General features: G+C 43.8%; 1 protein-coding gene across 3 annotated transcripts in view; it reads right to left on the bottom strand.

Moving 5' to 3' along the window:
• NGF (nerve growth factor) overlaps window positions 1–7,459 on the bottom strand; it is a 29,403-nt gene extending 21,944 nt beyond the window's left edge. For 2 of the 3 annotated variants that reach the window (XM_068159500.1, XM_068159502.1), the window contains exon 1: window positions 7,144–7,459. The gene's annotated coding sequence lies outside the window, so the exon portion shown is untranslated. Of the gene's footprint in view, window positions 1–6,816; window positions 6,961–7,143 lie in introns of those variants that run through there. The other variant, XM_068159501.1, reaches the window with a different exon arrangement.
• Between the last annotated feature and the right edge of the window lie 15,292 nt (window positions 7,460–22,751).

Below are 22,751 nucleotides of genomic sequence, written 5' to 3'. Positions count from 1 at the left end.
AGTGCTGAGAGGAAGGATGGGTGGCTTCTCATATGGAAAACTTTGTAGGTGTCGAAAACAGTAACAAATAGAGGCTGTTACCACATGGAAACCATCCTTCATCAATGGGGCAGATGATGGTGTGAAGAACAAAATTAAACCAAAGTAAATCAGTGAACCAGACCACAAAAAATAACAAATGAAAACAATCTATGTCACCTTTACATCCATACAATGCAAAGGGAAATGATGAACCAGTTTGGAATAGGGAAAAAAAATCAACATAGGAGTTTTTAGACTTGCAAAGCCATACTTAGAAAACAATCTGCTTCCCAGCAGTATTTATATTGGAACAATTTACTCATTATAAGTCAGAGCTGTCAGGAAATATAATCTTTTATTCTTTTTCTGAGCAGCTGACAACAAACTGGGCTAAAGGATTTGTTGTTGTTGTTGTCCCATAGTCTTTAACACAGCAGCATTTCCTGCAAATAGTGGCAGTTCAAAACAATTAACCAAGCTTGAGTGTAAGAAGCAGATTCATTTTATCACAATATCACAGCATCACTAAGGTTGGAAGAGACCTCGAGGATAATTGAGTCCAACCTATCACCACAGACCTCATGACTAGACCATGGCACCAAGTGCCACATCCAATCTCCTCCTGAACACCTCCAGGGATGGTGACTCCACCGCCTCTGTGGGCAGCACATCCCAATGACGAATGACTCGCTCGGTGAAGAACTTCCTCCTCACCTCAAGTCTAAACCTCCCCTGGCACAGCTTGAGGCTATGTCCCCTTGTTCTGGTGCTGGTTGCCTGGGAGAAGAGACCAACCCCTTCCTGGCTACAACCACCTTTCAGGTAGTTGTAGAGGGCAATCAGGTCACCCCTGAGCCTCCTCTTCTCTAGGCTAAACAATCCCAGCTCCCTCAGCCTCTCCTCATAGGGCTTGTGTTCAAGGCCTCTCACCAGCCTTGTTGCCCTTCTCTGGACACGCTCAAGTGTTTCGATGTCCTTCTTAAACTGAGGGGCCCAGAACTGGACACAGTACTCAAGGTGTGGCCTAACCAAAGCAGAGTACAGGGGCACTATGACCTCCCTGCTCCTGCTGGCCACACTATTCCTAATGCAGGCCAGGATGCTATTGGCCCTCCTGGCCACCTGGGCACACTGCTGGCTCATATTCAGGTGGCTGTCGATCAGCACCCCCAGGTCCCTCTCTGTTTGGGAGCTCTCCAGCCACTCCGACCCCAGCCTGTAGCTCTGCATGGGATTGCCATAGCCAAAGTGCAGCACTCGGCACTTGGACTTGTTGAATGCCATCCCACTGGACTCTGCCCATCTGTCCAGTCGGTCGAGGTCCCTCTGCAGAGCCTTTCTACCCTCTAACTGACTAACATCTGCCCCCAACTTTGTGTCATCTGCAAACTTGCTGATGACTGACTCTACCCCTTCATCCAGATCATCGATGAATATGTTGAAGAGAAGATAGTTGTAGAGGGCAATGAGGTCACCCCTGAGCCTCCTCTTCTCCGGGCTAAACAATCCCAGCTCCCTCAGCCTCAATTATTCATTCATTTTATTCCTGGAAGGAGAAAATAAATTGTCTTACCCTCTGTCTGTCTTACCCTCTGTCTGATTTTAATTTTTTTCCCTGTATTTGTACTTGAATCTTCTTTCCACTCAACTCACCGGGAGTTTGATATGTAACACGCCAATGGGAGCAGAACCTGATGTTTTATTAGCGCATTATTATGGACTCTACAGGAACAGGAAATTAAATTTTGGAGCCAGGAACTTAAATTAGGCAAAGATTATTTTAGTTTTTGTTTTTTTTTATAAGATCAGTTTAACAGTCTGTGTTTGATGTTCAAATCCCTGTGCAAAAAAAAAATGGTCTTGAACTACATCAGGTGTTCTGGTTGCTGCAGGTAGGATTTCTGACAGTGATCAGAGCTGTGTTCAGGGAAGATTTATAGGGACTATCAAAACTGAGGGCAGTCTGTCTTAGGGTTTTGAGTTGTAAAGTCCAGCCTAGGCAATTCCTCTGGATTTTTTGCTGTGCGTTGTCATCACCTCACATTTCCTTCCAGGCAATGCCACTGTGAAGTGTGGAAGCCACATTCATGTGATAAAATTGATCCTAGCGACAGAGAGTGTGAGTTTGATAGATTCTGATTTGAGTCATCTGGTAGTGCCAACTATTATGCCATAATGAAAGAGCTAAGTGGGGGGGGAAAGAAAGGCCCTGTACTGGGAAATAAACTTTGCCTTCAAGATATGGAAAAGTTGAAGGTGTTTCATTCATTGAACAATGGCACAGGAAATTCAAAGTGATGCTTCAGAAGCCTGGCTTCTGAAATATCAAAAGCATGACATTTCATACTATCTCATACAATCCTTTTAATTCTGGATTTAGATAACATTTGTATATAGGGCCTGGTTTCTTCTTACTAGCTGCATATAGGCTCCAAATATTGAGCAGTGCTTTATATATTTTCTCCTGCTGTGCAGTAATGATGTAATCTAAATGTCTTTCACATGAATATAGTCACCCAGACACTATGCCTGAAGCTAGGCAAGTAGTATATCTTTCTCATTCCTCTAAACACATGAAAGCAACTGTGCAGTGTGGTGTGCTTGAGTGTGCTTCACTTGGAGCTAATGCATTCAGAGATGTGCTGACTAGTGAATTGCTGTAACCAAGTCTCTCTATGCTTAGTGATTTCCCAACTCTCTGCCACTGCAGTCAGCATCTTATGTCTTCATTTGTGTATCCATTAAATTGGATTTCATCCCCTCTGTGTTTACAAGTGCCAGGTGTTAATGTTTCAGTACACTGTAACTCATTTTGAAGTACTTAATAGTCTCAAAGAAACAAAATGTGAGGCCCCAAATCCCCACTTCCACACACAGGATGCTCTGTAGAATTGTGGTGTTTCTGTATGCATGCTAGGGACTGATAAACACAGGTAGCTGCACTTGGGAACGGGTTGGCAAAGTTGGGCTGACATTGTGCATCTCCACCTTTCAGCCTTGGAATGTGCTTGGCATTCGGGTTTCAGAGTCTGCATTACCATCCTCCTGACCCTGAGTTTTGCAGGGTGATGCAGCTCTCAAAGTGAAAGGTTTATTGCCAGTGTTTTACGTAAGGTGCCAGCCCCACAAATGATCAAGCATCAGAGGTAGATCAGGTTGAGATCAAGTTGTGTTTTCCCATTTGCAGTGTACTGACCAGTTAGGTACTTTCCTAGGCCTTCCTCCAGTATTTCAGTCATAGCTGCTTAGCATGAGGAGTTGTAAATCTCAGCTATGGAAACTTACATGAACACATGCCTACAGCAAACTCTTGGACAAAAGTAAACCTAAAGAATGCCACCTGTCCCTGTTTTCCTAGAGTCACCATTCTCTCAGCAGTGAGCTAACACCGCACAGCAAACAGTAGAGTCACCTTTTTCTTGCCAGGATAGGTCAAGTATTTGACAAGTTAAAACACTGAGGAGAAGGTTGGGATGTTCACCCAGGTCAATATTCTGTCTCCTGCAGTTGCTAATAATGTTCAGTTGCTAACAAGCAAGATCATCTCCTTGGTGTACTCCTCCACTCAGCAGTCATTTTTGACTCATGGATTTCCTGACCCACAGGTAGTGTCTTTGCTTTTAATATGATTACTTTCTGAAACTCTTCAAACTATAATATCCTGTGGAAAGGAGCTCCATAGTTCAATTGTGCATGGAGAGAGGAGCCACCTTCTTCTGTTTGCCTTGAACTTGTCACCTGCTAGTTCCAGTTCCTACTCCTTGATATTTAACTTGGAGACAAGACAACAGTCATTCCCTTTGAAGCATCTTAAGGGCAATTACGGCTGTAGATATCTTCCTGACACCCCTCCTCAGCCATCTCTTTTCCAGACTTAGAAATTGTAGCCCTGTGTAGTTTCTCTAAATATGGAAAATGTTCCAGGCCTTTCATCCTCCTGCACCTTTTATTGTTCTGCTTTATTCTTCTTCTGAGATGTGAATGATGACCTGAACTACAAGCAGGATGTGAGGACAGTAAAAGTTTATATCAAAGGTCTGAGATTTCTTTTTTCCCCACCAAGTTACATAGCTTTCTTATTAGTGGAACTGAGCAGATAAGAGCACACATAAATTAACAGATACTACGATCTCTTGGCACCAGCCAAAATGATCCTGCGTGGCTTGGCCACATCATTTTTGGTAGAAATGCACACATGTGCCAATATTTAATGAATTCAGCAGAGCTGCACAAAGGCCATTGTGTCAGAACAAGCCACATGCATCCCACAGGCTGTCTATCCCAGAGTGGGAGGCACTTCTCTTGCAGAAATGCTCTTGGAGCCATTGGCCTCTGTGACTGGGCTCAAGTCAAATTCAGCACAGGGAGAATTTTCTTCTCACTGTGAAAGAAATGCAGTTGTAGAGGCATGGTTACACGTGCCTTTCATTTCCTTTACCCTGAGGCAAGTTGAGAGGTGTTTATCTCACATGTCTAAGTGCATCAGTGGATCGAATAAATGTTTTAGTTCATGGTCACTTTCTGAAGGCTCTTTAAAAGTTCGTTTCCTGAGAGGGTGGTAGCCAGCAGAGGTCACCATTTCTGCAGCCGGTTTGAAAGGAGTTGAGCCTCACCAGCTTCTATTGGACTGAGATTTGAAGGACAGACAAATATTTCTAAACCTACCAATCCAGCATTAACGTTTGGTGTTAAATATGGAATCTTTTGGAATGAAAACATTAATTTTATTAACCCTTTTGGTGGTTGTTGTTTTTTTATCAGCAGTTTGTTCTTAAAATAGAGCCTTAAAAAAATGACAGAACCATTTTAACTTCTTAAAATTACTTTTGTCTCCCCCACCTGCCTTTAATTTAATTCAATTAATGCTAACCATTATGTATTAGATATTTTGTTAGCCCTAAAAGCATTCTGCAAAGAAGTGGAAAACCAATTGGTAGAATTTGTGCTTTAAGGAAGATTTTATATGCTCAAAGCCATGGAGCAGTAGAGGAGTTTGTGGCACTTACTCTATTGATCGAAACACTCTAGTTTTCAAATGTCTTCTGTGTGCCCCTTGTTCGAGGTGTCCTATCAAAGAGAGGCAGCTTGCACTTGAAAATGCTAATCTGAATAGAGAGTTTAGCTATTTTTCTAACCTGATTCTTAAAATGAATCACGGAATTGTCAAGATTGGAAGCGACCCCAACGATCCACCCCACCCTGCCTTTGGCAGGAACACCTTCCACTAGGTCAGGTTGCCCATCCTAGGGTGATTACAGAGACTGTTTAGTTACTCTGTGTAGCAATCATCTACTTAGCACATGGGTTTGAATAATCCTTTGTACTCATTGTAATTCCTTACTGAGTTTAAAGGAAGATTATCTGAAAAAAAGAATTCACAGTCTCACAGTATCACTTAGGTTGGAAAGGACCTCGAGGATCATCTAGTCCAACCTATCAACACAGACCCCATGACTAGACCATGGGTTTGAGGGTTTGGATAAGAAAATGCACATTGCTTAGCTAAGAGGATGAGGAAAAGGAAGCCAGTTACTGTCTTTGCTACCTTATTGTGAGACTGACATATCCCTTTGGGGTGAGTGGCTGGGATTGATTAAGATGTGAAATCGTTATTGCTCTAGTGTACAGCTCGGTCAGAGGGCTTCCTCTTCAGACCTTGATGAGATTGTTTTTAACAAGTTATTAATGCATCATGATTAATATATTTAAAGGCTTTTTTTTTTTTCTTACCATACTCATCTGAACACTCCAGTTCATTTGGTTTGTTGTCCATCACTAGGACCTCCTTATGACAAAGTGCAGAAACTATTGCAACCTTCTGAGCTTCAGACGGATGTCTGAAATAGTCCTTGTCAGGTTATGTTAAAAAAAAAGAAATAAATCCTATTCCCCATAATAATCCAAACAGCTCCAAAATGCAAAGGCTGTGAATGTCCAGGCAGGTCAGCTTCCTCTCTTGTCTTTTTGTGTTGTTTTATTCTTTTTTAAGACAACAGTCACATTTTGTTTTGGCTTAGCAGAAAAAAAACGTAAAAAGATGTCCAAAAGACTTTGCTGTGATACTGGAAGGCAGGAAAGCACCCATAAATTATCTGCCTAACAGTTACAGTGCAGCCTCAAAAGTTGTGACAACTTGGAAAAACCAGCCTGACAAGCACGCTCACTTTTGCTGTTTTTCTCAAACTTCTTGAGCATATAAGGAGAATTTTTTAAAGTGAAGAAAGCAACTGCAGCACAAACACTTTTGTTCTCGGCACACAAATTCCTTCTGTCTCCCTGACTGGGCTCCACGTTTCTGTCTCTGACTAGTGCTATCAGATCAAACAGCCTTAGCACCAGATAGAAATCAATAAGTGTGGTCAGAGTCATCCTGTCACTACAGGCGGGCAGCAGGGAGTCTGTAAGCTTTTCCAAGTGGACATCCTAGAGGATAGAGAGTTTCTAGAGAGCTACTGCTCTGCCTATAGCTAAACGTTCCTGCCTTGGGCCAGACAGGCTTTGATTGAGCAGAATCCCTATTTAGTTGCATTAATAAAGAAAAGAACTCTTATTTGGAGCAGAACTATCACAGAAAAAATAAAACAAAATATAATAATAATAATAATAATAATAATAATAATAATAATAATAATAATAATAATAATAATAATAATAATAATAAAAAGGTGCTAAGGAAGCCTTAATACGCAGGACAAAGACAGTAAAGAATTTTCATATAGGTGGAACTACTGTAGGATGCAAATAAAAGTGAGTTGTCATATACCTGGATAAAAAAGAAGAAAGAAGAATACTCACGTTTCTCTAAGATTAAGCTGTTCTTTGCTAAAGATGGTTTTTCAGGCTTTAAGCTTAAGCACAAATGGTTTGTGAACACCTTCCAGATGTGCGTGCGGTTTAACCTGTGTTAGTAGATGAGATTTTCAGTTGCACTAGACCAGGCTTTTCTTGCAAAGGCTATTTTTAAGCAACGAGCACTCTGTATTTCAAAGACATCTGCTCTGTTCCTCTCAAGAGGGTGAAAATCATTCTACAGCAATAATTTCAAGGGTAGTAAACTTCCACAACTGGTACAAGAGCCGCATTGCTTGCTTTGTGAAAACTGGCTGTTGCAGGGTCACTCACCTCAAAGCAGTATCACTGGATGCGGGGGGTACAGGGAATCCGGAGGGTTGTCCAAGCTGTTTTGTAGTCTGTAGCACCCCAGACCGTCGACACTTTCCCAAGCCAGAAGAGCCATTCACATTCCCTCTGCCTTTCCAGCCTCATTCACTGCTCTCAGGGCTCAGCTAGCTGCACTGACTCACAGAAATTAAGCTCCCTCTGGGTCCTAGTGCTGTAAACGTGTGGGAGCTGCACGGACTCGTAGGAATTCAGCCTCTGGCTTGGTGCCTAGTCCATGCAGTGATGCACAGATGTGCAGTGAAAGTTTCAAAGCGTGCACTGGTTGTATGACTGTGCATACATAACACCGAGAAAAGCCTCCCAACTTCCTGGTTACACTGTCAAGAGCTGAAACCCTCTTTAAGGGACGTTTTGTCTTCAGCCTGCTACTTTGCATCTTAATCCTCGCACTTAGTTTAAAGATGAGAGCTCGGAGGAAGAAAATCCAAGGGACGTGACGAATGGGTCTTTTTGAAAATCATTTCTAGACCCTTTTTACTCATGTCATGGGTCTGTAAACAAACCTAGAGGAACACTAATAGTTAACTAGTAGAAGTGGTGGACTGGGTTCCCTGTAAAAATCGTGCAGTCCCCATTATCAGCTCCCTTTAACACAGGGGTCAGCCAAACACTGATCTAGAGTAGCAAAGAAATATTTGACCCTGACTTGGAGCAGAGGAAAGGATTATATAAGAGCCCTTCCAGCCGTAATACTCTGTTTAACGTGCTTGCCTTGAGCAACAAAGAGATATGGAAATGTTTTCCATTATGTTTGTGGAGGAGGATTAAGCACTTTACAATAGTGCGTTTTAAGCACTGATAAATATAGGAAAGAAATACAGCAGAGAAAAATTTCATAAGATACCAAAAGAAAGAACAAAAAAAAATGAAGAGTTGGCTAACTACTCTGAAAAAAGACTTGGCTGACAGTCTAGGGAATTATGAAGCAGCTCCTTAGAGTTTTCCACTTCTCATTCTGGCACAGTGTAACCTTTGTGATCACACAGACACAGGGAAAACATTGAAATTGTCCTACGCTGCAAAGCAGACCACCGCGTTTTATGTCCGTGGCACTAACCGAACACTTTGTGATTCCATCCAGAAGAGGGCAGCCAGCTGGAAAGCCTCGTCCTTAAAATCCTATAGGCAAAAGGGAAGATGTGTGGAAGGTGCTATGTAAACTTGTAGAGCAAGAAGGCAAAGTAGCTTTGAGATCAGAATGTTTCTTGATGGCCACTTTATGCTGCTTGCCGAACCTGAAGCAAGAGCATCTGCATCTTTTATTAAAACTCCTAGTCAACCCTTCAAATGCTTTCCCACAGTGTCCATCATCAAAGCAGCTTCAGTGCTGACCTCTTTCTTGAAGGTGGTGTGCATTTAAAATTGCCTGAAGCATCCTTAAGAAAACTGCAGTGCAAAAAGATTGGTGCAAGAGCTAAACTTACCTTCCCAATTTGCCAGGATTGTGCAGATTGCTTTGTTTTTCTGAAAGAAATGTGCTTTCCACACATGATAGTGGTCACATGCCAAAGTATGATGTCACACAGCCAGCTATCAGAGTTTCTGAAGGTTTTGCCTGTAGAACTTGACCTCAGGATTTAGCCTTTGCTTCGTATTTCATTGCAGAAATGTGAAGCTATTCTTCTGGCGAGCTGTCTGGCTTCATTAGAATATCCTCAGATTAGGACTTTGAGCTGGAAAACTTGAAGGAGCATTCTAGCCCATTGTGACTGTAGCAAACAGCTTCAAAACAGATAGAAAAAGTGTGGGTTTGTTTCTTTATTTAAAAGTTATTGCACACTTGTGTTTGTCATCTTTAAATTTGACTTATTGGCAAGAGCTGCTTGGTTTTACCCCAAAACTGTGGTCACAAATGCTCACCTGGACACAATAGTCAATAATATGCTGTGTTTGTAAATCTATAGCACAAGGACACACTTTTGTCATGAATAAATTCTCTCCTTGTACCATATTCTTGCACTTGAGTTTACACCAGCAGGCTGATACAAACAAGGAAGCTGCAACAATCGCTGAGAAAAAGCACTGGCTTGGGTCCTCTTTTATTGTGTTCCCAGTGTAACCCAAACACTGTTTGTCGCTTTTGGAGTAGATCATAGTATCATAGTATCATTCAGGGTTGGAAGGGACCACAAGGATCATCTAGTTCCAACCCCCCTGCCATGGGCAGGGACACCCCACACTAGATCAGCCTGGCCAGAGCCTCATCCAGCCTGCTCTTAAACACCCCCAGGGACGGGGCCCCAACCACCTCCCTGGACAACCCATTCCAGGGTCTCACCACTCTCATGGTGAAGAACCTCCTCCTCACAGCTAGTCTGAATCTCCCCACCTCCAGCTTCATTCCATTCCCCCTAGTCCTATCACTGCCTGAGATCCTGAGAAGTCCTTCCCCAGCCTTCCTGTAGGCCCCCTTCAGATACTGGAAGGCCACAATTAGGTCACCTCGGAGCCTTCTCTTCTGCAGACTGAACAGCCCCAACTCCTTCAGTCTGTCCTCATAGGAGAGGTGCTCCAGCCCTCTGATCATCCTCCTGGCCCTGCTCTGGACACCTTCCAGCACCTCCAGATCCCTCTTGTAATAGGGGCTCCAGAACTGGACACAGTACTCCAGGTGGGGTCTCACCAGGGCTGAGTAGAGGGGGAGGATCACCTCCCTCGACCTGCTGGCCACACTTCTCCTGATGCAGCCCAGGATAGATGTGGCCCCATAGGCACACTAGCAGTAACCAGAAGAATGCCTAAGCCCAGGTAGACTTCTAAATGAGCAGCAAAAAGCACTGCACAGTGGTCAGGTATCTTTCTCCTTTAGCAGTGGTCTGAGCCACAGATTTACTGCCTGCATAGTTGCTTAATCACAGAATCAGCCAGGTTGGAAAAGACCTCAGAGATCACCAAGTCCAACCTATTACCCAACACCACCTGACAACTAAACCATGGCTCCAAGTGCCACAACCAATCTTTTTTTGAATGCCTCCAGGTACAGTGACTCCATCACCTCCCTGGGCAGCACATTCCAGTGGCCAATTACTGTTTCTGTGAAGGACTTTCTCCACACCTCAAGCCTAAACTTCCTGTGGTACAGCTTGAGACTGTGCCCTCTTGTTCTGTCACTGGTTTCATCCTCCATGAGCTGAGGATTTTCTTGGTTTGGTAGGCCACTGCATACAGTGTGAGGGACTGGTAATGTTAGGCTGTGTAAGGAAAAGATGTGCCCTGGAATCAGAAACAGAGTGGGCTGCCAAAGGAGGTGGTGGAGTCACCATCACTGGAGGTGTTTAGGAAGAGACTGGATGGGGTTCTTAGTGCCATGGTTTAGTTGATTAGATGGTGTTGGATGATAGGTTGGACTCAATGATCTCAAAGGTCTTTTCCAACCTGGTTTATCCTACCCTATCCTATCCTATCCTATCCTATCCTATCCTATCCTATCCTATCCTATCCTATCCTATCCTATCCTATCCTATCAGAGAAGATCCACACAGTTGATGAATCCTGGTTCTCTACAGATTTGCATCCAGTTATTCCTCTGCCTCTAATACAGTAATTTCAAGTCTCCCATGATCTCTCATATGAACTTTCATAAAACAGCATCTCCAGTTCTCTTCAAGAGTAAATACATCCAGTGTGTGCCTGAGTGCCAGCATGTAGTGCACTAACATGTTTCATTTCAGGAAAACAAGTATTCTGTGACCAAAATGAAGAGCAGCACTGCTGATGTGTGTAGATAAATCATTTTGTGCTTTCCTGACTGTAGGGCTGCCTGTTCTGACTGCTAGGCTGAGTTTGGTGTTACCATAAGCTGCACAACAGCAACTGTGGATCATCACAGTCTCTTCCTTGCACATCAACACTTCATAGTATCAGTCAGGATTGGAAGGCACCACAAGAATCATCTAGTTCCAATCCTCCTGCCATGGGCAGGGACACCCCACACTAGATCAGCCTGGCCAGAGCCTCATCCAGCCTGGGCTTAAACACCTCCAGGGACGGGGCCTCAACCACCTCCCTGGACAACCCATTCCAGGGCTTCACCATTCTCACGGTGAAGAACTTCCTCCTCACATCCAGCCTGCATCTCCCCACCTGCAGCTTCATTCCATTCCCCCTAGTCCTATCACTGCCTGACACTTCTGTCCAAGAAAGTTAATGGGTGGAGGAGGCACAATGTATGCATAAAGTACCTTATGCTTACATGGTACGTTGTAAGAGAGCATGAGGCTTGTAGGTGGATTCTTCCTGGAATCTGTCTTTTGTACTGCTGAAAGACTCAGAGAAGGTTATTTTAGAAGAAGTGGCTGGACTTGTCTGTTTAGAAGCAATGTTCTTCAAGGAAAAGTGCTGCCCAAAACAGTGGGAGTCCTCATTTATTATATATTCATTTATGAAATGTTTGTGAGTTTGGAAGGAACACACATGAGTACAGTTGCTGCTCCTAAAATCTTGGCACATCACAGGGGTGTTGGGTCACTACGAAAGGGGCCCACAGAGCATCAGTTTCCAGAGATCCCAGGAGAGTGGGGTGAGCTTAACAAAATGCTATTCTCTTCAAAGACATTTATGTGTGTGCCTGAACAGTTACAGTTAACACTTCCTTGTAATCCTAAGCCTGTACAGGAAAAAAGATGTATTGAAAAGAACTCACTTCCCCTAGCTGTCCTGGAGGTGCTTTGATACGATTGCAGGAAAAATTTTAAGCATCTCAAGTAGGCATTCAAAGTGTAAGAGTGCCTGTGCTAACCCAAAAGAACATTTATCATATCCAGCTTTACAGATTTCCATGAACCAGAGCATAGCTATCTTGCATAAACTTGTCTGAGAACTCTCTTCCTAAGGCTAAATTCTAAATTGAAGGCAAAGAGATACTAAACTTTTCCCTTAATGTTCAGCTGAAGGAAGCTTACTCATGTTTGGCTAAGCAGAAATTAATCAAGAGGTTGGAAGGAATGATCACAATGTGAATTCTCTGCTTTTGTTAGTACAAAACATTAGGAAGTTGATACAGGAATTAAGTGGCCTCTTTGGGGCTTGTTAGCTTGGGTAGCACTACTGTAAGTAGTGTTGGTATGGTAGAAGTTATTAGAAAATAAAGCAGAAGCTCACTTATGGGTCATGAATAAATAGGTCAGACAAACAAGTCCATTACTGATTTACTGTTGGACTCAGTCTCCTGTAAATATTTTCTTAACTGCTTCTGCCACTTGGTTGAGTCGATAACCCGGGCTGTAGATTGGGTGCAGCGGCAAATCGATCTGTACACGATGCATTCCCAATACACTGCAATCCAAACCAAATGGTGGCTAGGGGCAGGCATTTATGGTGGATTATGGAAGCAGTTTGCACTAAGCTCCTCTTTCTCTTTTGGTAGGGCACAGTGGAAAGAAACCATTGCACTGTAAATGAAAACATCTCGAAAGCCTGGGCTTACTAACAGCAAAACGTCTGTTGAGTTTGCAAGCGCTGTTACAGACAAAGAAAAGAATTCTAATGGCAGTGAGTGACATACAGACAGCAGGGCTGGGAGGAAAACTTTTCATCACTTTTCAGGCTCAGCACAGATTTTGCCTGATAGCTGTTTGGAAAGATATAGTAACTGCAAATATTTCTGGAGTACACAAGGCGTGCACATCTGTTGGAATACCTGCTTTTATTAATGCTCAGCTCTTGGCTGGCAAGTGAGGGTCAGATGAGAATGCATGTGCTATGTAAAATAGTACAGGAGCTTTTGAAATCAGCACTCAGACATTTGTTCTGTGTTCTGCTGTGAGAGATAACAAGTTTAAGATACTCTGCTTTGCCAGCTGCAAAGTTTTTCCCAGGATGTGGCTTTTTGCATTGGGCTGAAGTCTGAAAGAGTTTGACAGTCAGAGTTCAGAGTTGTGGGCTTTTGTACGAGGTCTCTCTCCATCTACAAAAGCTCCTTTGATGCAGTTTTATGAGGAGCACCCATCATCTGGTGTACCTTTCATCTTCATCTCCATGACAGGAGCATTTCAAGGGCTAATAAAATGCATGCATCCCCTGTTCTGGGCTTGGAGGGGGTTGACTGGTTATAAGCTACTATTACCATGCTAGCATTAATCTTTCTATGATCCTCAGAGTCTACTGGCAGTATTCTTTTGTGGAGGATACTAGTGGAGCTGTTTAAAGACTCACTCACCCGATGTCAGCATAAAATGAGACCATTCTTAGGAGGTTTGGACATCCCACCTGTTGCTGGAGGTAAATGATAACAAGGCTATCATTAGCAGATTCCTGAGAAACTATGGCTTGGAGCATTGCTCCTCTGCTTGCTGCAAAGGATTTGGGACCAGACAAGAGTATTGACTGGTGCAGAATGACTGCTCTGTGCTCTCATCTATGAACCGGGCCTCATGTGTTCTCTTTTTTGCTCTCTGTCACTCTTCCACCATGCTCTAATAGAAACTGTGTCTCCTTGTCAAAGCCTGGCTTCATCACATGTGCACAATGCCCGCTGAGATAATGAGAATAATTTGTCAGCACAGCCATATTTGCTCATGACCTTTGGGAGCTGGCAGCCGCTTAAGAGATTTTATATCCACAGAGGATGAGTATTATAATCTGATCCTTTTTGCCATGTTAGTGGGCAAATGACATATGATCATAGCAGAATTTTTCCTTCTTTCAGACTTGCATTGCTGAATCTTCATACACAGCAGCAGGTCTCAACAGAGGCGCAGGCACATTGAACACGACGTGTATCCCTCTGACCCGCAGGCAATCCCCACGAGGCAGCATGTTGTACTTGTTCTTGAAGGAGGCTTCAGTGGTCCTGAATAGCAAGTGGCTTCAAAATAATAGAGTAACCATGAGCACTATGCCCAGATTCTCCCACAAAAGTATCTGAACACCACTCCTCATTGCTAAGAGAAGCTAGTTCTGTCGCTTTTGGAGCCCATTTATTTAAAGCAGTTGTCACTAATAATATTTTGAGCTGCCTTTCTCTTATTAGATACCAGAATATGTGTCTTCAAGCATGAGGGTTGTTTCTTGAAGTATTCTCTCACTATGTGTATGTGTACACACACAAGGGAAAACATTCAGTGTCGAGCTGTGGCTGACCCTAGCTTCTGCACTCAGCTGTAGTCCCTTCAGTACTATCCCGGGAAGGTTCAAAGGACATAGGAGGAAGTCCTGCTGTGAATTTGGGAACACAGGCTTAACATCAGACTCGGAGTGAGGTCCATGTGACTCTTGAAGGTGGTGGGACACTATAAAATAGCTTTCAAAATGTGTTCAATTTTAGGAATCCGGCCCTGACAGCAGAGGACTGAAAGGATGGGCTTGCTCTTCACCATCTCTGGGCTCAGTACCTTCTTGTCTTTAGTTATAAATCTTAAAGAGGCTTTGTGGGAAGGCTGAAAAGTAGTGCAAATGATTTATTTTAAAGCAGCATTCAAAAAGTATCTCACATCATACTTGCCTTCCAGGACCTGAACTCTGTATTGTGTAACAACAATAGAACTGGTGAAAGTTTAAAAATCTGGGCCTCCCTGCCAATGTTACAACTTGTCTTTACTACTAAAAAAGGCAGCAGAGTGGGAGGGTATATTGAAGAGTGAGCTGCTCTGCTGTTGCCCTATTTCTTGCACTTGTTTTTTCTACACATCTTCTGGACACTGTTGGAGGCAGAACTCCAGGCCAGAACTACCTTCGGACTGAGACAGTGTGGGAGGGCTTATGTGTGGGAGTGCTTATGGTATGTTAAGTTGTTCTGCAGTAAAAGACATGGTTCTGTGTGAGAGAAGTATTCTAAGTTGGAAACTGAGTGTAGGTGCAGCTTTTCAGTTTTGTTGTGAGGAAAGCAAAGCCTGGAGTCAGCACCTGGTAGGACTCTAGCACCTGTGCACCATGGTTTGCTTTTACGAGTACAGACATTGTCTTGCCTTCACTAGGATTTTTACTTCTGTATTGCTGAGTACATCTCAGACTCTGCAAAATTATCATCAGTGAAGTGAAGCTCTCAACTGACTCACTTTTATTGTGTCCTGGAGTTTCTTGCCTTGTGCACCAGTGTGGGACCCCAAGTATTAACAAGCAGGTAGGGGAGACTGGGGGATACAAAGCTTTAAGGAAGAATAGTGCAACAGCTGTAGTAGAGATGTGAGATGCAGCAGAGGGTGAGATGAAGTAGTGGTAAGAGGCCAGGTGACATGGGATTAGAGGTACTTGGGAAAAGCAGAAGGCCACTAAAACCACGAGTCTGTGCTGGCGTGGGGAGAGACTAAAAATGTACAGGTACTGAATTAAGGTTTTGTTTGCTGCACAGATCTAGATATTTAATAGCATTTTCAGTGGGCTAGCAGGGCTGTGAATCAGCCCTTGAAAATGGAAACAGCTCTGCTTTTCAGGGACATTTTCACACACATATCCTCTTGGGTACCGTGAAAAGGCTCCATGACGCTGTCGGTAGACTTGCAATACTATAAAGTGGAAGTCAACCATACAAATCAAACTGCAAGTTTAAGACATGAAGCTGTGGCATTACTTGAAAATGTTGTCTGCATGCACAGGAGGAATCCAAACCAATTTGGGTTTGAAGGAAGGGTTTACTCTAGGACACAATGTGCAGTGTGTGCAGATCATTGGACAGCTCATTCTGGTACAGATCATGCCTTTTTATGGGGAGGCTCCAGCTCCAAAGAAAGCAAATTCTCCTGAAACACATTGTCTTAGTTAAACTTCTAATATGTTTTGATATTGTTAGCAGCAGCTTTATGTAATGCAGTCATGTAGTGCTCAGCAAACAAAAAACTTATCTGCATGCTGTTGAAGAATTGGAGACTGCAGATGGAGTGGAGAGATTACCGCTGCAAGATCTGCACAGTATTTTATACTTGGAATCAGTGGGTCTATTACCTCGCTGGCACTGCCTCAGGTTTGGTGAAGTACAGAGTATTTCAGTGGGGCTGTTGATCTGGAAGCAGTGGGAGAAGGCACATGTATTGGCTAGCTCATCTTCAGCCTGGGTTATGAAACTCATGAGTCCTGTTTGGATGGCAGGAAGAACCCCACTTAGACCAAATGAGAGACAACTACTGGTTCTAACCTGGTTATCCTTTCCTTTGTGCAATGCATCTCTCCTGTCTTCTTTACAAACATTTTGTATGTGTTCTTGTAGTCCCAAAGAGCATGCAGTGTAGTTGAGGACTAGACATGGATGTGTAGCTGCCTTGTGGATAGCACCATGCCTGGCTTCTGCATGACCAGAGAAGGGCCACAAGGATGATCAGAGGGCTGGAGCACCTCTCCTATGAGGACAGTCTGAAGGAGTTGGGGCTGTTCAGTCTGCAGAAGAGAAGGCTCTGAGGTGACCTCATTGTGGCCTTCCAGTATCTGAAGGGGGCTACAGGAAGGCTGAGGAAGGTCTTCTCAGGATCTCAGGTAGTGATAGGACTAGGGGGAATGGAATGAAGTTGGAGGTGGGGAGATTCAGGCTAGATGTGAGGAGGAGGTTCTTCCCCATGAGAGTGGTGAAGGCCTGGAATGGGTTGTCCAGGGAGGTGGTTGGGGCCCCGTCCCTGGAGGTGTTTAAGCCCAGGCTGGATGAGGCTCTGGCCAGGCTGATCTAGTGTGGGGTGTCCCTGCCCATGGCAGGGGGGTTGGAACTGGATGATCCTTGTGGTCCCTTCCAACCCTGAATGATACTATGATACTATGACTATCCAAGCTGTGCAGTGTTGGCTCTGCATGTGTTCTTGCCTTCCTGCTATGTGTCTTGGTGCCATTCTCCTTGCTCTGCTGGGATTCTTTCAAAGTGCCAAACTGCATCATGTCTTAAAGCTATTCTGCATTATGCAGAAAGGGACAGCTGGTATTTTGGGGTTTCCTATTATCACTACTCTCCTCAGGACATGCAAATACAATTTTACCTTGCAATTGCCATTCCACAAGCTTTCCCCAAATGTGTATCATTCCAAATGCAAACCATCAGATGGGTAAAGTAATTCTGCTTGGCAGTTAACCTAGGAATTGTGTTACTGTGTTATGAAAAGAACTCAAACACAGAAATCATATGTAATACATATAGAATCATAGAATCAATAAGGTTGGAAAAGACCTCAAAGATCATCAAGTCCAACCTGTCACCCAAGACCTCATGACTACTAAACCATGGCACCAAGTGCCACATCCAATCCCCTCTTGAACACCTCCTGGGATGGTGACTCCACCACCTCCCTGGGCAGCCCATTCCACCAGCTAACAACTCTCTCTGTGAAGAGAGCTGAATGTTTTCCTAGAAAGAACAGTTCTCAAAGTCCAGGGTAACTTACAGGATATTCAGAGAGCATCTCCCTCATTTGTTCTTCAACTCTAAACTTGAGCAGCTCTTCAGGGGGCCCTAAGTCATTGTACAACCTTGTGGTCAGTATGAAAAGTTGTGTGCACACCTCAGGACTTTTCTTTTGACCTTTGTATTTTCTGTTTATATCCAGCCTATCAGTTCCTTAGCCACTTCAGCTTTTGAAAGAGCAGACAGCGCTGTTCACACATTGCCCTTCTGAAATGAAGCCATGCTAAGGTCTGCTAAAGGAGGAAGGGCCTCAGTTTGCATGGGATGCTGGAAATATGGAGCTGCTTAATTGGAGTTTGTTATCCCTAATCTTAGTTGTTTGTAAATCTCTAAACAGATCCTCATCCATGGCTTTTACATTTTAATTCCAAGATCCTTAAAGGCATTCTCCAAGTAAAGTAGAAAGGAGTGATGCAGGACCATGTTTTCAAGGTGGTGGAAAACACCAGTACTTGATTGAAGCCCTGAAGGCAGGGCACGCAAAGGTTCTGCTCAGTGCTGGAGTGGAAGTGAGCTGTTCATCTCTATTTTTAAATGCCTCCCTTTCTTTCAGGATTATATTTAATGTAATGCCTTGAGATGTCAAGCATTTAAATTATTTGCATTTGCATAGTGGATTGATGAGAGACTGCAAACCAAGTTCTAGCATGACTCAAAAAGAAAGTATTTATGTAAGAGGTGACTGACAGGAACTTGTCCCACTCTGTCTGCGAAGTTTCTTCTGTGACTTCTGTGTCAAAAGTGAGTTCCTCAAGACCTCCAACTCCCTTAATTTTTTAACCTGCTTGCTGGGAACAAGAAAATATCTCTTTCCCAACATTATCCTTCTCACATTGCCCTTCTTGCGAGGAAGAGCTGAGTGAAAAAGAGAAAAACTCCAACCAGAACAAAAAAACACCCCAAAGCAAACAAAAAAAAACACCCAAACCAAAAAAACCAACACAACCTTCATTCCAGAGTCAAATTTGCAATGAGAATCTTTGAGTCTATTTTTGTCCAATTCCATTTGGACAAAATTCAAGAATTTGATTTTTCCCATTGCTTTACTTTGTACTCCAGTTGACTTGGAAAGCACAGACTAAAACCAACGCTGAACCACAAAATTCAATTAAAACACAGGGAGTGAGCAGGGAGAAGAAATCAATGGGTGGATTATTCTATCAGCTGCCATTCCCATGATCTTCTTATCTTCCCCTGCACAACTAGAAGAGCTGTTGGGAAGTGGAGTCTTTGTAAAATCAGATCAAACTGCTGCATCCTCTCAGCACATAGCAGAAAATTGGATCAATAGCATGAGCCTATTCTTCCTTGCTTTCCTCCTGAGCAGCTGGGCTGCCAAATCCATCCACACTATGGAGGCTAATCTGGTTTTTAATCCCCTACTCTCCCACTATGAAGTTAAACAACGGTGCCTGTGAAACAAGCATAAATCAGTACAGATGTCAGGCTTCTTAGGTGGAAACACACAGGAGGAAAAAGGGATTGCTGGTGACTCCCTTCAGAAACACTGTGCTGCAGATCAGCAGACTCTCTGCCTGTCCGTGTGGTAAACAAACTGAAACCTTTCACTCTAGGGAATGCAACTTGCAAATTCATCTGACATCAGTGTTACATCATCAGACCTGTTTTCTATTTATACATTGTTAGATCATTCCCTACTTGAAACTTCATCTCCTTGAAAGCTTGGTATTTTTACCTGGGTTCAAGTGGTAGATACCAGTATTTATAGTTTCATAGTTTCATTCAGGGTTGAAAGGGACCACACGGATCATCTAGTTCCAACCCCCCCTGCCATGGGCAGGGACACCCCACACTAGATCAGGCTGGACAGAGCTGTTGAAGTGGAAGTTGTAAAGTATTTAGGATGTGAGATGGCTTGCAACGTTGTGTAGTGATGCAGTCCATTCATACACACTGCTGTGTACTCAGAAAGTATGCCAATGAGAGTAGTATCAGTGTTTGCTTACACAAGTCATGGATAGACTAATCAGCATTGCCCTAGGCCCTAGGTAGTTTGAATGGCTCGCTGACAGTTCATCGTGACAAGTACATTGTCCCTTTTAAGCACCTACAAGCAACCATAATCATGTCTTTTCTGTTCTGTCCCCTCACTTCTTTCAGTGTATTTATTTTTGTAGCAGAGAGGGGGAGATGGAAAATCCTCTGTGCGGTAGCCACAGAACTTGATCTACCACTGAGCAGGCACATGGCCAAATGGATGCATGGGCATACATGCAGACAGCCGAAAGGACAGATGTATCAAATCAGATTTATGAGGTCAGTTTTCCCAGCCAATAAAGTCCAGATTGCTGTCTGCCCTGTTATAACCTTCCTGTGTTTAAATGGATGTGAAACAGATAATCCAGCCTTTGGCGGGAACAGCACTGATAAAACACAAACATTATTTCTGTAGCCACATTAGATTATTTTTCCAATTCAGCAGAAAGTATTGGCTTGAAGATTGCTAAAGAGGTCACAGTATTTTTATACTGGTTGTGTGTGAATAAAAATTTTCTCAGTCCAGGGGAAGGGACTATAGCAGAAAGGAAAGTTGTGTCTTACAGTAGTAGAGCAATGGCAGATATGTCCTGAGCAAACATACGTAAATCATGTCTGCTCTTCAGACACTGTCCATCAGCCCATGCTGTTGGGAGCTGTGTGGACACAATGCCAGTTACAGAATAGAATAGAATAGAATAGAATAGGATAGGATAGGATAGGATAGGATAGGATAGGATAGGATAGAATAGAATAGAATAGAATAGAATAACATAGCATAAACCAGGTTGGAAGACACCTTCGAGATCATCGTGTCCAACCCATCATCCAACTCCATCTAATCAACTTTTGTGAGCAAAATACATTGAAAGTGTAAATGAAAGGAATATTTGAAGTGTGAGCTGTTGCTGTCCTCTAAGCTGGAACTGATTCTATCTTGCTAGGTGTTTTGAGTGTTGTTTGTATGACAGTCTAGAAAGGATTGTGAGAGAGGCTTTGCAGAGGGACTTCGACAGGCTGGACAGATGGGCAGAATCCAACGGTATGAGATTTAACGCATCCAAGTGCCGGGTTCTGCACATTGGCCACAGCAACCCCAGGCAGTGCTACAGGCTGGGGTCAGAGTGGCTGGAGAGCAGCCAGGCAGAGAGGGACCTGGGGGTGCTGGTTGATGGCAGGCTGAACATGAGCCTGCAGTGTGCCCAGGCAGCCAAGAGGGCCAATGGCATCCTGGCCTGCATTAAGAACAGTGTGGCCAGCAGGAGCAGGGAGGTCATTCTGCCCCTGGACACTGCACTGGTTAGGCCACACCTTGAGTCCTGTGTCCAGTTCTGGGCCCCTCAGTTCAGGAAGGATGTTGACTTGCTGGAAGGTGTCCAGAGAAGGGCAACAAAGTTGGTGAGGGGTTTGAAGCACAGCCCTGTGAGGAGAGGCTGAGGGAGCTGGGGTTGCTTAGCCTGCAGAACAGGAGACTCAGGGGAGACCTTCTTGCTGTCTACAACTCCCTGAAGGGAGGTTGTAGACATGCGGGGGTTGGTCTCTTCTCCCAGGCAGCCAGCCCCAGAACAAGAGGACACAGTCTCAAGCTGCATCAGGGGAGGTTCAGACTGGATATTAGGAGGAAATTCTACACAGAGAGAGTGATTGCCCATTGGAATGGGCTGCCTGGGGAGGTGGTGGTGTCGTCATCATTGGAGGTGTTTATGAGGAGACTTGATAGGGTGCTTGGTGCCATGGTTCCTTGATTAGGTGGTGTTGGATGATAGGTTGGATGTGATGATCTTGAAGGTCTCTTCCAACCTGGTCTATTCTATTCTATTCTATTCTATTCTATTCTATTCTATTCTATTCTATTCTATTCTGTATTCTATTGTAACACTGAACCCTTGGCACAAGTCAAATAACCTTGGCACCCTTCTCATCCCTAGAATAGGCAGGTGGTTCTTCCAGAAGCAAGCAGTGATTGGCCATTGGAATGTGTTGCCCAGGGAAGTGGTGGAGTCACCATCACTGGAGGTGTTTAGGAAGAGACTGGATGGGGTGCTTGGTGCCATGGTTTAGTTGATTAGATGATGTTTGGTGATAGGTTGGACTCAATGATCTCAAAGGTCTTTTCCAACCTGGTCTGGTCTGGTCTGGTCTATTCTATTCTATTCTATTCTATTCTATTCTATGATGTGTGATTCCACACAAGTGTGCTGCTGAGACAAAGGGAAGACTGGGTGGCATGGGCTTGGGCAGAGCACATAATGCTAGGCTAGGAAATGCCAGTTTCATGCAACAATGGCACATGCACACAGATGTACACAGCCTGCCTCTTGAAGGGCCACTTGTAGCAGTTTAAGAAATTGTTCTAGCGAATGGAACAATACTTCATAGAATTGTCAGTGTTGGAAGGGACCTCAAGGATCATCCAGTTCCAACCCCTCTGCCATGGGCAGGGACACCTCACACTAGATCAGGCTGCTCAGAGCCACATCCAGCCTGGCCTTAAAAACCTCCAGGGATGAGGCTTCCACCAGCTCCCTGGGCAACCTGTGCCAGTGTCTCACCACCCTCACGGGGAAGAATTTCCTCCAAACATCAAATCTGAATCTCCCCACTTCTAGTTTTGCTGAATCCCCACCAGTCCTATCATTACTGACACCCTAAAAAGTCCCTCCCCAGCTTTCTTGTAGTCCCCTTCAGATGCTGGAAGGCCACAATAAAGTCTCCTCAGAGCCTTCTCTTCTCTAGATTGAACAGCCCCAACTCTCATAGGAGTCCTCATGGGAGAGATGCTCCAGCCCTCTAATCCTCCTCATGGCCTTCCTCTGGACACATTGAGCATTGTTCATCCTATCATTGATAATGGTAACCCAGTATGTTATTTTACCATACCTATACAATTAAATGCAAGTGGCCCATTATGATGGTGCTGTCTCTCTTATCCTGTCTGAAACATGAAGCTGCTATTTTTTGTCCCCCCTTTATTTTTGGTTAAAACAATGCAAGTTGTGGGGTTTCTTTTTTTTTTTCCATTGTACAGAATTCTTTCTGCAAACAAACCTAAGTTCTCTCAATATTGTTGTTAGGATCTTTACTTACTTATCCTATGGGAAAAAATGCAAATTAAAGTATGGACATTATATGCAAGACACTTCAAGAAGATGCTGAAAATGAATAGTAAAAATAGCTTTCTGATGGGAATATATTGAATAACATTGAACATAAAGGCTCATTGGCAGTGTCAATTGCC

Source organism: Melanerpes formicivorus, unplaced genomic scaffold (assembly GCF_026170545.1).
Source record: "Melanerpes formicivorus ecotype bairdi unplaced genomic scaffold, bMelFor1.0.p_v2 SCAF_46, whole genome shotgun sequence".
NCBI lineage: Eukaryota > Metazoa > Chordata > Aves > Piciformes > Picidae > Melanerpes > Melanerpes formicivorus.
This window is presented reverse-complemented; position numbering and strand designations above follow the sequence as displayed.